The sequence below is a fragment of the Lissotriton helveticus genome, chromosome 1_1, assembly GCF_964261635.1.
Source record: "Lissotriton helveticus chromosome 1_1, aLisHel1.1, whole genome shotgun sequence".
Classification (NCBI taxonomy): Eukaryota; Metazoa; Chordata; class Amphibia; order Caudata; family Salamandridae; genus Lissotriton; species Lissotriton helveticus.
This window is the reverse complement of record NC_136057.1, coordinates 1,966,037,040-1,966,053,475: the sequence shown is the minus strand read 5'-3', so window position 1 is coordinate 1,966,053,475 and position 16,436 is coordinate 1,966,037,040. Positions and strand designations below refer to the sequence as shown.

The following is a 16,436-nucleotide window of genomic DNA, read 5'->3' as shown; positions in this document are numbered from 1 at the left end:
GACATGGCAGGAATCAGAGGATTTGAGTTGAATCAAAGGGGGCACATAAAAGAGAGGGCCAGAGGCCCCTAAATCGGAGTTTAAGAGGGGCGGGGGTGGGTGAGAAACTCCGAGGTGAAGGCTGCACTAATAATACGTCAAGGAGATGGCTCCTGGCAAATTGCTTTGCTATTCTTGTCAAAATAAAAAAGTATCCTGGAAGTAGTCCATTTTACACCATATATCAAAATGATTAATTGTCCCCAAATCGGCAGGTGTTGGAGTACTCTTGAACACAGGGGAGAAGTCTGAGGTCTCCTTTGAATTTTGAACGTAATGTATTCATGAAGTTGGGGGCTGTTGGACTTGGCCCTTTTTGGCAGGTTCACCCCTAAACTTTTTGCCTTTTCCCTGATATGGTATTGGTGGTTTTAGGCCTCTGGGCACTTTAGCACTGTGGTCCAGTGTAAAGTGCGTGCGTTTCCTGTGTTACATTTATACGGTTGGCCTGCCCTCACATAGGAATGCCTTGGGGATTCCCTGATCAGTGTGTGTCAGTAGTAATTCCTGTTATGAGAGGAGCAGTGTGGTCAAGTCTGGTATGTATGAAATTGTGTGAATAAATGCTGCGCAATGGTGTGCGCAGATTTAATGTGGTTATTTTAGAAATGCCACTTTCAGAAGTTGGCATTTCTGTGTGCTATGTGTCTGCCTGCCTGATGTGAATTGCATGTCTGGCTTGTGAGTGACAGGAGCTGGGAGGTGTGTGTGGCCCCAGGACAGGCAGGATGAGTCAGCGCTGGGCTGAATAGGACATCTGGGCTGAAAGTAGTAGGTGGGGTAATCCTCTGACTGAATAGGATGGTGCCTGCCCTAGTGAATGCTGGCTCCACCCCCTGTGGTGTGTCTGATCACCTAGCCCCCACCGGAAAAAGGGGAAGAGGAGCTTGAAAAACAAAGTGCTCCAAATCAACCCTGAACCAGTTGCATCTGGTTCCCCAAGCCCTTCACTTAAGACAAAGAGATGGTGTGATATAAATATAGAGGCTGTGACCCCAGGATGTTGTTCAGTCTTGATTCCTGTCGGGCATGCTGCTGCTGGGGCCCAGGGGGGGCTACCATGAGGGCTTGCTTACCTGGGCCCTGCATTGCCCCTTCATCTGTGAAGACTTTTTGGGACCCTTCTGCTTTGCTAGTAGACCTTGTTCTGCCTTTAGCGCCCTGGGAGCGCTGTGCTTTAATTAATTGATTTCCCCCAGAAAAGGAGCACAAGGGCTCCGCAGCGCTGAGCTGCCCTTCAGTCAGAGAGAATCCCCGGTGTTGGGATTCCCCAGTGCTCCGTGATCGAGCGGAAGCCCACCCCGCTTATTTTTATATTTAAATTGTGGGTGCCCACCCCACATGGCCGCTTTATCTTTATTTTTAACTGTGGGTGCCCACCCTGTGTTCTCTGCCTACGCAGGAGCCCACCCCGCATTCTACTTTCAAGAATCACTGCTGCGACCCGGGGAAAGCAGGACGGCCGGCCCGGAAGTCAGGCAAACTGCCTGACTGGAGGCAGGGCCGGCCGCGTCTATCCCGGCAGCTGCAGGCGAAGTGGGAGTTCTGGATCCGAGCGGGCTCCCGTGGCCTGTTGGGAGCCCCGGCGCCATAGAGGAAGTGCTGCATTCCGAGACCCGGGTCCCATAATGGGGCCCAGGTGAAGAGCAGAAGTGGCAGCCGAGGCCGCCAATATCAGCGCGGGGCTCCCGTGATTGAGGAGAGAGCCCCACGTCATGCTGGCCGAGCCGAGAGAGAAGCGCTAGGAGGACCGGCGCCGAGGTGAGCCTCCCCCACAGAGCCCGGTGAGTGAGGGCTGGGCGGGGTGCATGGCTGCATTCAGCTACAGTCCCAGAGGGGACTCACGAGGGCACAGTGAGTGCCTGCATCATTTCTTGAGCAGACCCGGCGTTGCGGGCCGCTCCAACGAGGGGGACACATTGGTGTAAAGGTCCCAGAGGGGCACGTGCTTTCTCCCCCAATGAGGTGGCGCAATTTGAGGCACATTGTCGGTACCTGAGCAGTCGGGCCATTACGGGCCACTCCAACGTTGAGGGGCCAATTGTATTAAGAGGGAGCCCCAGTGGGGGCCCAGAAGGGACAGTGATGCCAGGCCCCGGTACTTTGTTTATTCACAGCTGCACCGCACCAGTGTGTGCAGCTGCAACGTTTTTGCATAGCTGTTTTGAGGGCACAGTGGTGCCAGGCCTCATTTGATAGTCAGAGCTGCCAGCTGCAATGTTTAGGCCATTCATTCTTTGGGGGCATTGTTGATTGAGGTAGGAGTGAGATGCACTCCTTTGCCCCAGCGCAATTGATCAAATGGATTCCACTGTCTTGGCAGCGTGCCCTGACACTTTGGACATAGGGCTTATGAGCCCGTTTGAGAAGGCCAGTTGGCCAGGGGGACTGTTAGGTTCATAGGGCGCCAGACCCTAATGTGATTTATGCCTCTACGATGGTTTTTATTAGGAAGGAATGTGTTAACGTGATTTATATAGGTGCGCAGGAAATGTAATTCATGTACTGTTTTAGGCACCATGATCTATGCCTCTAATATGGTTTTATGATTATGAGGTTTTGCATACTGGGTTTATGTTGGAGGTATTCTCTACTGTGGTTTAGGTATGAGGTTATTTGCATACTGTGGTTTATGCTAGTGAGATTATTTTCTAATCTGTGTTATGCTTAGGAGTTATGGTCTAATATGTTTAGGCTTATGAGGTTGGCGCAGAATATATTCCACGCCTAAATGTGATACTGTGCATAATATGGTTTGTTACGGGATGATGCTGAGTACAGTGTTTGCCAGTAAATACTGGTTGTGTTCTATGTTTATTATATGTTCTACATTTACTATCTTTACTAAGTGATGGTTCTGACAAGGTTCCAAGTGGCCATGTCATGTGTATATAATCCCCTGTAAATATTGCCCAGTGCCAGTTGTGTGGAGTTCCTTTTGTGGTGTGCCTAGCATGTTGTTGCTGTGTGTGTTGCGCAAATGCTTTACACATTGCCTCTGAGATAAGCCCGACTGATCGTGCCAAGCTGCCAAGGGGGTGAGCAGGGGTTATCTTTGGCGTGTAACTCCCTTGCCCTGACTAGAGTGGTGGTCTCTGCCTGGTTTTGGCACAAGACTTAGCCAACCAGAGATCCCATTTCTAACAGGGACTATTAATTTCGCTCCGGGCTCGGCGACTAAAAGGTGTTCTGCCAGTGCTTTTTACTCACGTATAAGATGGCTCAGGGGCAGACAACAGAGCTTACCGCAATACAGTGGATCTGAGGCAGGTGATAGAATTCATGTTGCACATCGGACAGTGGGGCAGGTGCACTGCTTGCATGGTGTAAGGTACACCACTATCGCTAATAGCATGCTGTATGTCGGAGATAGCGTTAATATTGTGATACAACTAACGACATACAAAAATACTTAACAAGATTAAATGCAACAACGAATTAGATTACAGTTTGTTAAAATAGAATCTTTGTGAAAATAGGCACACAGGTTTTAGCATCAATTTGTTTTGCCAGTCCCAGCTAGTTTTCAGCTCCAACTGGCGCATGCAGCAGCAAGAAGTGTCTTTGCTGAAGTGAGATGCACCCTTCTCTCTGCTCACTAAAATATGCTGTACGGAGACATGCTACAGTTTTTTCACCCCCACACTGTCACCTCACTGGGCTCCACAACTGCATTTATATAGCACTTCGTTACACTGACCACGCTTAAAGGAGCTGTTGTGAACCTGTAGCATGATACATTATAAATTATGAGCAATATCTTAATGGGATGAATATAGACTTTGATTCTTTGCCTCAGTCGGATACAAAAACAAGCCCTGTCAGAGGCAATTAACCTGCCTGTGCCCTGTACTTTGCTCAGAAGAAAACTCACTCAGCCTAAACGTCATTTGCTTTTCACTTTTTAACTGTCTCTATTTGGTTCGAAGGCCAATGTTGCGAAAACAAATCAAAGTGATTTCAAGCCTAATTTAACGAATGTCTGAACGAAATGTATGTTATCTGGGTAACTGAAACCTTTCAGAGTGTCTCATTTTAAAGTGTAGCGTGACATCCTTCCACATCTCAAGGGGAGTCACTAATGTATCAGCTCTCACTTTTACTCATGTGCAGCAGAACCAACAGACCAGTGAAAGTGGCATACTTGTGTGGTAGTTCTGGGAACAAATTTGTGCACAATCGTGTTCCTATTCTCCATTTTGTTTTTGTAGTCTCCAAATGTTCTTTTCACAGCACCCACATTATTTTCAATGCCTCCTACCGATAGGAAAATAGGCCGGTGTGTTGGGCCCATGCCATGAACATTTGAGTTAGTCAATGCGTAGTTATTGAAAAACATGACCGGGTCATGACTTCACTTTATGATCATTATGGTGGTGGGGTTCGGGGGACAAAAACCCTACTTTCCTAAATCGTATTGTGCCAGTCTCCACTCATTTTCATTAATACAAAGAGGGTTGCATTTCAATAACTTATTATTGCCAACATCTGAGTTTGGCAAGATAAAGATTCCACAAGCCCAACAACCTCCTAATTTAAAGGTGTCATTTAGGTTGTCTTTTCTCTGAAACAGAAAGTAATTGTCAGCCTCACATTAAAAGTTGTGCTTAAGATCATAGGAAAGTATGTCCGTCAGCAGAGACTGTCGAACGTACCTTAATTTGGTTGGCCGAGCATTACTCCGCCTGCTTGCGAATTCCGTGGAATTCTGCTGAGTTTTTCGGCAACTCAGCGGAATTCCACGGAGTGGAACTCTGTAAGCTCCGCCCAGGCCTACCTGTAAATTAAATGCAACTAGTGGGACTGCAGCACCCATTGTGTCACCCACTTAAGTACCCTTTCAGCATGTCTCAGGCCTGCCACTGCTGCCTGAATTCAGTTTTAAACTGCTGTGTTGACTTGCCATTTAAGCCCTCTTGCCAAGCCATAAACTTCAGTTTTATCACATATAAGTCACCCCTAAGGTAGGCCCTTAGTAGTCCATAGAGCAGGGTGCTGTGTAATTGAAAGGTTTTATATGTACTTAAGTTTTACACATAATGAAGCGAAAAATTCCCAAATTCGTTTTTCACTACTGTTAGGCCTACCCCTCCCATAGGATGACATTGGGAACTCCTAATTACATTTAATAAGCTGTAACTTCCAAATGAGAGCAGATAGCCATGTAATGTTTGGTATCTTTGGAATTGTAATGAAAATACCTATTTAATTATAAAGTTGGGTTTCTGATTACAATTTTGAAAATGCAACTTTTAGAAATTAGGCATTGTTCTGCCCTTAGCCCCTCTGTGTCTGTACCCTGTCTTGGGTCCCATGACTGACTGTAACTGACAGACTGTAAATTTTTCCTAGTCAGTCACACAATACAGGGATTAGGTGTGCCTTAAAAGGCCATTTCCCAGTGGGATGAGGGGGTGGAGCTGAGCATAGCCACAATTGCAACTGAATAGGGAGTGCTCTGTACTTACACTAACTACCTATCACCTCCACATTATCACTGCAGCCAGCTTGGAGCCAGGGCAGGGAGTCTGGAAACTCTATGCTCTTCAAATTCACTGTCTAGATGCTTCGCCCACCTTTCAGAAGGAGGGCACAAGGGTATACTGAAAAGGGGAACTCAGACACTAACTCTTCAGTACACTTTTGGAACTATGGATACTCTGCCAGGAAGGACTGCCGTGCTGCGGAAAGAACAGCCACTCTGCTGGACTGCCAACATGCTGCATCCTTGCTGAATTGCTGCCTTTCTGCCCTCTTGCCTGTGGAAGAACTGGACCTGCAACTTCATCATGAATACAGGGCTACTGAAAGGGACTCCAAGGGCTTGTCTGCTGACCTCCGAATCTGAGCCTCAAAGACATAATATGCTCCTCAACATCCTGCACCAGCACCTGGACCCAGCTGAAGTGAGTTCCTGACCCCCAAGTGGTGCCCCTCAGGTCATGGACCCTTGGTGTGGTCTCAGATTCCTGTATTGAAGTTTTTGAGCTCTTTTTTTACCATAAACAGGCATGTTTGTGGTATGACTTTGTTGGCTGCACCCCCATTCAATGCAAAACTCAGGCACCTGCCTCTTCGCACTACAGTATCGGCTGATTGCGGCAACCACCCACGCTAAACTCCAGCAATGGCCTTCTGCGATGCCTGGCCTGCTGTTTTTGTTACTCCAGCAGCCTCTCGCAATGCTTTCCCGTTTCCCACACCCCCTCCACCGCAAACGAGACTCTTGGCTTTGAGAAGGTAACTTTCAGCATGACTAATCTGGTGACTGTAATTGACCTGTACTTCATCGCGGTCGGCATGAACTTGTGACTTTGACCCGGCCCAGCGTGACCAGATAGCCAAAGTTGGGGATTTGTGCTTTTTGGTGTTATTTTCACTAAACATTTAAAATATTCATAACTCCAGTTCTACTGATTGGATTTTTGTTGTTTTGGTGTCAAATAATCTATGAAACGTTACTCTATTTTTGTAAATTGGTGTGGGATTTTAAATGAGTTGTTTTTTCTCTTTATTACTGTTTGTGTGCTGCATAAATGCTCTAAACACTGCCTATAAATTAAGCCTGACTGCTTTTTTGTACCAAGCTACCCAGGATTAGCACAAATTAAGTTTTTGACTCTTTGTGATTCTCCCTGCAAGGGGTTGTGGCTGTTGCTTGACCAGGGTTCACACCCCTGTCAACCAACAACTCAATTCCTAGTATTGTGCAATAGGCTCTAATTGAGCAAAAAACAAACACACTGTTGTGTATCCTTTTCGCTTATCACTGTTCAGTTCAGGCAAAGATAGTCTACAGGCCCAGTAAAGATTGGTCTTCCTCTAATTTTTCAAACCAGTTTTAATTCTGCTCCATGAACTGCCTTCACTGGCTAATCATATTACGATTGTTACAATTCAACTGCAATATTATTACAGTTCAGTGGGTGCATCCTTCAATTATAAAGGGGGCTTGTAATGTCACAAATACACTACGAAAAGAATATGAAGAGACAGGTTTTACACCTGTATTGCTGGCTTCTAAGGACAATAGAGAATACAGAAATGCTAGAACAAAAAGGTCACTGTATTTTTAGACACAAATACCAATTAAATCCTAATTTCTTTAGGCCGTAATATTCCCGGAGACAGCAATCATCATAGACGCTACGGCTTCCCTCCAAGTTAGGGTTGCCACTTTTCTCAGAGAAAAAATACCAGTCTGTGTTTTGCAGTTCTGGTAGGACTCCGCGGGAGGAAAATGAATGACAATTTGATTTAAATGTTCAGCATATTTTAACACTGAAATTCTGGCTCTATTCGCCTTAAAAGTGATTTCATAATACAAGTTACTGCACCTCAACAATACTTTTGATGCAGTTTCACCCTTTTCTACAAGAGCCTAATTGGGGAAAATGCCGGATTTTTATGACTTTACAGCTTATTTTTAAAGAACTTTTGCTGGTTATGTAAAACCGAACTTTTTCTGGTTGTGTAAAACCAGTAAGACCAATTAAAAAAAGAATAATAAGATCAGGTGGAAAACGTAGTCTAAGGCTTGGTGATGAGGAGGGGAGGAGCCGGGTGCCGAGCGGACGTGGATCGTCTCGGCTCCCGGTTCACGAGGTGCTCGGGCCTGGCTGTGGGCTGCTACAGCCCTTCTCCTGATTCGCCCTTTTTCCCCCCGTGGAGAGGAGCGAGTGGGGCATTTGCGGAGCAGTGGTGATCGCTCCTAGCTCGGCGGACGGGTCCGGTCTCCCGAGGAGAAGGAGGAGAGGGCGGCGGCGGCGCTCAAAATGGCGGGCGGCACCTCGCCATGGACTCCGCCGTCTGGCCGTCGCTGGGAGGTAGGATTGCGACCTGCGCTCCCCCAGCTTGTCCAGACTCTCGCTGATTGTCACAGCGGCTGCCGGGACATAGCACCATCTAGCCCTACTCTAACGGCAACCACCAGAGGGAATCCTCCCGGCGCCTACCTGACTCCAAGATGGCGGCCGGCGGCGACTTTCGGATGGCGATCGCCGCTTCCTCTGGCTCGCCCCAACTTCTCACCGGCCTCTTGCCTATCCTGTGGCCCTGTCTCAGACTGTCTTGCCTGCCACTCGTCCTACTACCGTTTTGGGGGCCTCTGCCACTGCAGTCCTGCGACACGGGCCGGATCACCGGATCACTCACCCCTCCCCCCCTATAGCATGGCTCATGGCTCCCGGAGGCCACACTGCTTGCCCCCCTGCCGGTCCGCCGCCGACTCCCACACATCTTCCAGGGCGGTTGAATACAAACACAACTTACTGGCTGCCCTGGCAGCGCCTCACGGCCAACGCGTGACCGCACCAACACCTTCATCACCTTGCGCACTCTCACGCCCACCGAGCCGGATGACCGCAAGCTCTCCAAGATGGCGACGCGCCTGCGGATGGCCTCCAGCTTCATCTCCCACCTGGGCTCCCACCTTCTCTCCTGGACCTTTTGACTTTTCTTCTGTCCTGACCGACACTTTGCTGCTATTTTCGGACAGTTTTCTCTGGACTCTAGCCCTCCTCCCATTCCCCCGTCCTTTAACCCTGCTCCCCGTGGATGATCCTCAAATGTCTCCTCCCTTCTCCGCTTCCCCTTCTCCCCATACCCTTGCATCCCTCCCACCCTCCCTTTGTGCTGTGACTGCATCCACACTTATGGAACTCTGCTCTTTGACTTTTTGTAATAACTCTAATCAGTGGTATTTGCTTCAGACCTTGCACCATATACCATTCCTATGCGACCCTTAGAGTATATCCAGTCATATCCCTTCCCATGTATATAGAGATAACTCTAATGACTAGTCTCCTATGTGATTTTTAGAGTATATCCATGTGTATCCCTTCCCAATGTATATAGAGATAACTCTATTCACTAGTGTATGCAGTAGACCTTTGTACTCTCTACCATTCCTATGTGACCCTTAGAGTATATCCAGTCATATCCCTTCCCATGTATATAGAGATAACTCTAATGACTAGTCTCCTATGTGATTGTTAGAGTGTATCCATGTGTATCCCCTCCCTATGTATATAGAGATAACTATAATCACTAGAACATGCAGTAGTCCGCTTTGCTCTCTACCATTCCTATGTGACTTTTAGAGTATATCCAGTCTTACCCCTTCCCTGTGTATATAGAGATAACTCTAATCACTAGTTTATGCAGGAGTCCGCTCTGCTCTCTAACATGCCTATGTGACTCTTAGAGTATATCCATGTGTATCCCCTCCCTAAGTAGATAGAGATTTCACTAGTATATGCCTAGAGTTTATCGATTTGTATCTCCTCCTTGTGTGACTCTATCTCTTGTACATTTGAAATTTTTTCTGTTTGTACCTTTTTGTAACGCCTGTAAACCTAAGTCCGTACGTTTTCAACTGGTTCTTATGTAAGTCAAAAATTTGCAAATTCCTTTTGTACCGTCAGTCCTTATGTTTGAAACTGGGTCCTATGTAAAGCGCTCTGACGCCTTCGGGTAAAATTCGCGCTATATAAAATCGCATAAATAAATAAATAAATAAAAATAAATGACAACCCTACGTAACTGGCTATCCTCGAAGTCACTGAAGAATGCAGTTCACAACTGTTCAGGGGCTTTTAACACCATTAAGTTTCACAAATGTCAACTTAACAATGTTAAACACAGACGAAAAATTCTCCCAACTCGAGGTGAGGCGTTAACCAAAGATGTCACATCTACAAAAGCCTAAAGTTCGCAATTGTTACACAAGGAAAACAAAAAAATAGTGCTGGCATGCGTGCCCTCTCCCACACCTACAGGCTTTAAACGGTGCAGTACTGAACATCGTCCGAAAGGTAAAACAAAACTAGAGAGTAAGGTATTGTGACACTTTCCAACTAGAATACTCGGAAGGAGGGGGGACGAGGGCTAAACAGAAGAATACGTACATGCGACGTGACATATAAGCCGGGTGAGACTCCGCAGTGAAATGCGCCATAGAAGCTGGTATGTTGGCTGGGCCGCAGTGTAGGCTATAGGGTCTGGCAGCGAACTCACTCCCGTTTTCCCTCCAATTCTAGGGGTGGGTGGGGGGGTCGACCAGGACGTTAATTCACTATAACGTGAAGTTTCTCGGAACAGTTTTACTAATTTTTCTTCAGCCAATCAGTGGATACGATACATCTGATATCCCTTTCGGGTTCGTGTAGCGAGCCCCTGCGCTTCGGCAGGCTACATTGGGCAGCTGCAAAACGGCCCCGCCCATTGAAGGAGAGGCTGAACCTCGGCCCTCACCGCCTCGGCTTCAACAGACAAACGCACCCGTCGTTCTGCTTACAGGGACACTCAGAAAGACAATCAGTAGGGAGCTTAACTGTTCCGTTTGTTTTATTCTCTCGTGATCTCTGTCTAATTACGCTGACATCTTCAAGCTGTTAATTAAATTTAAAATAAAGGAGGAAAATAATTGGAGCTCTGAAATGATAAACGAAAAGAAAAGGACATGGAACGAAATGAACACGAGTTATAAAGAGAATGGATCACAATGAATAATGGAAAAAACAAGGAAATAACGCAAAAACAAAAGAGGGAACAAGGAATAATTGCAGGATTGGAATAGAACGAGAGAATGCATGAGAGAAAAACGGAGAAAGAAATCATTTTGACTGTCTAATAATAGAACATTTGCATGGATAGAAGCAGCAAAACCTTCCTTATTTGCTTGTAGAAATACCTAGTGGGGATATTTCATGTGGCACCTCTCTTACTCCTAATTCAACCCAGACGTGATCGAGCCAACAAATAACAAGCATTGACATAGCCAATAGGTCTCGCCTTTGGGACCTTATAAGTGTTTAGCCATGCAACACTTGATGTTGTTGCACCAAGGATATTGTGCTGGATAACTAAACACTTATAAGGTCCTAAAGGTGAGACCTATTGGCAATGCCAAATTCTCAGAAGCCTAGAATCAAATCCAGAGTTGTGTGTGGCGACGGTCTAGTCTTGCACTGGCCGGAACCGGAAGGGGGCAAGCGGAAGCGGAAGGCGGCCATGTCAGTTAGGCGCCGACCGCAGCAAATTGCAGCGGTGTTTCCCGGCGCTCCGGGTTCAATAAAGAAGTTATACTCCACCAACTGTGAGCTGTCCCATTATTTCTACCTCCCACATTGTGCCTACTTGCCCTACTGCAACTGAGAGACTAAGCCAAAAGCAGATGTGTTATAGATGCCTTGATACATTACGTCATTCTTCTGACATCTTGGCTTTAAAGGTGCTAGCAAAAGCAGAGAACAAAAAATGCAGCACTGTATTAAACACAGTCCGCAAGCCCAAATAATGTTTTGAATTGCAGCACCCAGAGATAACTCCTATAAAACTGCCAGGACCATGTTTGCCACACAGTAGAGTAAGCCTTGATTGATTGATTTGCTCTCCTTGGAGAGTTAGGTGGATAGCCAAATAAAGTACAAGAGTACCTACGGTATTCAACAGTACCCGTCATTTAAGTTCCCAAGACCGATATAAACACTCTTAGATATAATACTCCCAAATTTTGCCATAAATAATACTTGGGTGGGCAAGTGTTTGAGGTGACATTTTGTTCACATAGTTCAAAGAGGAGCAAAGGTATATGCAAGACAAAATAATCCTTTCAGTAGAAAATAAAACCGCACGATCACTAAATAGTCACAATAGCTGAAGCATACCTATATATTATGGTCCCCGTTTTATGGTAAACATATTTTTATTTCTGTTTGAATGTATACATATTTATTTTTGCTAACTGTATCTGTGTTTATCCATATTTACTTTGGGTTTTGTGAAAAACTGAGAAGAAAGTATATTTCCACATGTGCATACCCAATAAATGTACACATACTTGAATGCCCACAATTTCAATGATATGAACAACCATAATGATAAATAAATACACTTATGAAAACATTCACGTTTTCGTACCAATCTGTGAACATGTACAGCAGTTCAAGCCTAGTCAGTAAAAGTTCTCTGTTTTTTAAAATCTCTTACCTTGCAGACTTGAAGTTGTGATTGACAACATTTAGAATCACTCAAAAAACGAACTAATTGCCACTTGCTTCCAAATTTAAAGTTAAATACAGATAGGCAAATGTATGTTTTTTTGTCTTTACTTTAAAGTCAATAAAAATGGAAAACAGACAGCTTTAGGTATAAACTTTATATGCCATTTTACGACCATTATTCAGTGAGAAGAGCGGCTAAGGTTGCAGAGGAGAAGCCTCAATTGGTGTATGATACCTGTCCCTCAACAATGGTAATAAACAGTAAATTAATATATGCAGACCTGCTATAATGAGACCGATTGGGAAAGAAAGTAGGCCTGAGCACCAAGTGGCCCCCATTAGCAAATCAGATAGCGAAAAAAGCGTGCCACTTTTGCAAATTGAGGCCAATTTGAAATTTACAGACAAGCTATCAAAGTGTTTTTCAAGGTATGGTGGAAAGCAGCATTTGCGGTTTCTGCAGGCAATGTTTGTGGTAATAGGAGAGAAATAAACAGTAAAACCACCCCAAAGGACAATAAAATAGCCAAATTGCCAAAAAACAGGCATACGGACAGCTCTTCAAGAACTGCCAAATTGCCGGATTGTAGGCCGATCCGATGCATATGCGATTCGATTTATGGCATGCTGTTTTCACACGTGTGACTCATACCTTTCCACCACTAATAACCCCACCTAACTCCTATTGATTTAATCCACTACAAGGAAACTAGAGTAAAAGCATGGAATGGCTTTCTTGTGAACTCAACAGTAATGCCAGTGGTAGTAAACGCTATATAAATGCAAGGAGTACACAATACAATGTGCATTAGTTGTTAACACAGGTATTTAACCAGAACGAGTAGTGACGTTTACTAAAGAGATGGGTTGAGGTATTTTCTTACCAAGTCCACTGCAACACGGAATACGAGATCCAATAAGAAACAAGACACAAGGATTTTACAAGTTAATCTATTCTAAGGTTAAAACATCGCTTCTACCTTTGCACTGCACTCATACAAGGGTGCATCATGCTTACCATTACTCATACAGCCACGTTTATTTCCACAGCATGGCATAAACGCATGTAGACGCACATACATACACTTTTTATTGTGCATCCTGTAATGCAGCTCTTCAGCCTCTTCATCAGTCCTACCTTGCACTGTGTGAGAGCTACATGTTTAATTCTGCTGTTAAATGTCACTAGCACGCATCTAATAATTGGCGGACAAGCGGGTCAGAACATATCAAATTATATTTGCAAAAGCAGATTTCAGAGCGGAAACTAGGCGTCTGTGGCGCTGGACGCGCCGAATATGATGAGCACGGAGCAGTGAATAGACAATGCCTTCCGTAAAAGTAGGCGGTCTGGTGTCAGTTCGGGGAGGCGAACACTGCGTTGCGCGCTATTGGATCGGGGATAGGGGGGGAGGGGTAGACGCTCGGCGAGTAACGCTGTGGGAGCCTCAACGGCTCGTGGGCGCCCACCTTAGAATCTCGCCGGCATCTGACTGAAACCTCGCAGCCCGGGAAGGGTAAATGCTGCGCGGCATAAAGAAAGGAGACATCGCTGAGCGGCAGAATTAACCCAACAACAATCAGCAAGGGTTGGGCACAAAGCTGCCCACCCTCTTGTTGTAGTACCGAGGTGAAAAGCGATATATGGGCGCCGCACGCACCGTACCTGATGAGTAGTTGATAAATCTAGGCATGGGTGAACTTGCAGATGGTGCTAGCGCAGTGACACTTGCCACCTTTCGCGGGAGAGTAGTGAGGAAAATAACAAGGAGGCACTGCTCGCTCCTGCAGGCATAACGCCGTGGGATGCGAGGAATGCAGCTGAGGGGGGAGGGATGGGGGAGTGCGGCCGAGAGGACACAAAGTGTTTCCCTTGCGGGAAAGATCCAGGGGCACAATCTGTTTGATAGTCAAATGCAAATAGATGGTTTCAAAGCTCGCACCAAGACTTCCATAGAGCCAGACCTGAGATTAACTACATACTTCTCACCCCCTATTGTCCCAGTAAATCACTTCGTTCAAAGAACGCATTCCTTGCTGCAGTTCCCAGAGTCAAAAGGTCCAGAGCAGGAGGCAGGTCCTTCACGCTCAACGCTGCTAAATTATGGAACTCCCTTCCCTTCTCACTTAGGTCCAACTCTATTCTCTCGTCCTTCCGTAAAGAGCTAAAAACATATCTCTTCAGAAATTAGCTCTCCACCTGGATCTCTCCCCTCTTCCCTTAGAGTTCTGTTACCTCTACTCAGCGCTTGGACGCCCTCGGGCAGCAGCCGCGCTTTACAAAACTCCTTCACTTCACTTCACTTCACTTCACAAGGGAATCGCCAAACATGAACACGTTGCCATTAAAAGCAATGCAATGGGTGCTCGTTTTTGACCGAAAAACTGAACCGATTCCTAATGGTCTCCTCCTATGCAGTCCTGGCGCGCTGCGTAGGCGAGACCTAACAAAGGGACTGTAGGAAAGTAGGATCTGCTTCTTATGGTTACCCCCACTTTTTGCTTGATGCATCACTGTTTTTGACTATTTTGACTTAGATCCTGCTAATCAGGACCCCAGCCTATCTGCTTTCTCCTCTAAATTGCCATGCATGTACTCTGGTACACTCCAGATTGGACATTGGGGTACCCTTATAAGTCCCGAGTATATGGTACCCATGTACCCAGGGCATTGGTACCCCATAGCTCTCCCATGGGTTGAAGCATGTATTATGCTACCCCTGAGAGGCCAAGCAAAATAGAACTACAGGTCTGCTACTGCAGCCTATGTAAGCTGGTGCTTGCACCACTTACTTTAGATATAGGTTCACTATATCTATTGGTCACTACACTTAAAACTTATAAGTCACCACTATAGCAGGCTGCTAGATCCGGGATCCCTGGTTGGCTGAGGTAGGTACCTTAGGCTAAATAGGGACCCACGTATCCACGTCAGGGAAAGGAAGGTCACCCTCTGAGATAGCCCCCACTCACCCCCTTGGTAGCTTGGCATGAGCAGCCAGGCTTATCTTCAAGGCAAATGTGTAAAGTATTTGCAACCATGCTCACAGCCAATCCAATGATGACACCACAAATAGACTCCACACAAGTTTTATAAAAACGAGTATACATTTTATATAAAAAGATATACGATAAGACTACACAGTATAAATCCATCATATAAATATGTATACTATCTCTCTTGGCCGGTTGTTAGGCCAGCCAGCCCTTGTAAGTTCTGGCGATATTAATGAGCACTTCTAAACATTCCACTGTAATCCTAATACTATGTTATGCAGTTTGTAATGCTAGAATCAGTCACTTTTGCAAAGTAAAAATAATGCAATGCGTAACACAATAATCAGGCACTTTGCAATGTAAAAATAATCCAATGCGTAACGCAACAATCAGGCACTTTGCAATGTAAGAATAATGCAATGCGTGCTACAACCACCAGGTACATCGTTATGCAAAAATAAGGCAATGTGTAATACACTAATCAGGTAGTACATTATGCAGGAATAATACAATGCGTAATATGCTAATCAGGTAGTTTGTTATGTAGGAACAATGCAATGCATCAAAAGACGATCAGGTAGTTCGTCATGCAGAAAAATGACATGCATCATACACTAATCAGGTACTCTGTTATGCAGAAATTATGCAATGTGTAATACGACAGTCAGGTACTCCGGTATGCAGAAATAAGATAATGCTTAATACACTCCGGCATCGATCACGGTGCCTTAGGCGATCTCTCCGCCACTTCTTCGAACTCGCAGTCAGTCTCTGTCAACAGTTGCCCCCAACACGGGTATGGTGTAACAAAAAGTGCAGCTCCCCACTCCGCCCCTGGTACTTCCACTCCCTTGGCAATACGGGCTGCGATACGAGCAGAAGCTCGCGCTGCCAGAATGAGAGAGAGTCCGAGAGCATCTCCCTCTGAGTCTGCACCGCACCTCACCCCAGGAGTGGACACACATTACCTGGGGGGGGGCAAACTCCCTCTCCTCTCCTCGTCCAGCAGTTTGGGCCTCAGATGCAATGTTTGTGAATTGGCAACGGTGGGCTCGGGCCGGCGGCTGAGCTCCTCCGGGGCTGCCGGTCCAGGCTGCTACTGCTACGAAGATCTCAGGCTGCCACAGGGCACACGCATACAGCGTCGCTGAGACTCCCTTGAGCTTTGGCTGCACGATCACCGGACACTCCACACAATGGTCTCAAGCTGCACGAAGAACACACACACTGTGTCGCTGAGACTCACTTTAATACCGGGTGCACATTAACAAGGCAATCCTCACAAAGGCCTAACGCTGCACAACGCACACGCACACAGCGTCGATGAGACTCACTTGGACTCCGGGTGTGCACCATAACAAGGCAATACTTCCAAAGGTCTCACGCTGCACGCTG

The 16,436-nt window shown here is 46.1% G+C and overlaps 1 protein-coding gene across 3 annotated transcripts in view; it reads right to left on the bottom strand.

Moving 5' to 3' along the window:
• The window catches only part of RWDD3 (RWD domain containing 3), a 424,436-nt gene that overhangs the window by 226,362 nt on the left and 181,638 nt on the right, over positions 1-16,436 (bottom strand). The window contains exon 1 of one of the 3 annotated variants that reach the window (XM_078644125.1): positions 9,948-10,139. The exons of the other annotated variants lie outside the window; for them this stretch is intronic. The gene's annotated coding sequence lies outside the window, so the exon portion shown is untranslated. Of the gene's footprint in view, positions 1-9,947; positions 10,140-16,436 lie in introns of those variants that run through there. 3 annotated transcript variants of the gene reach the window in all.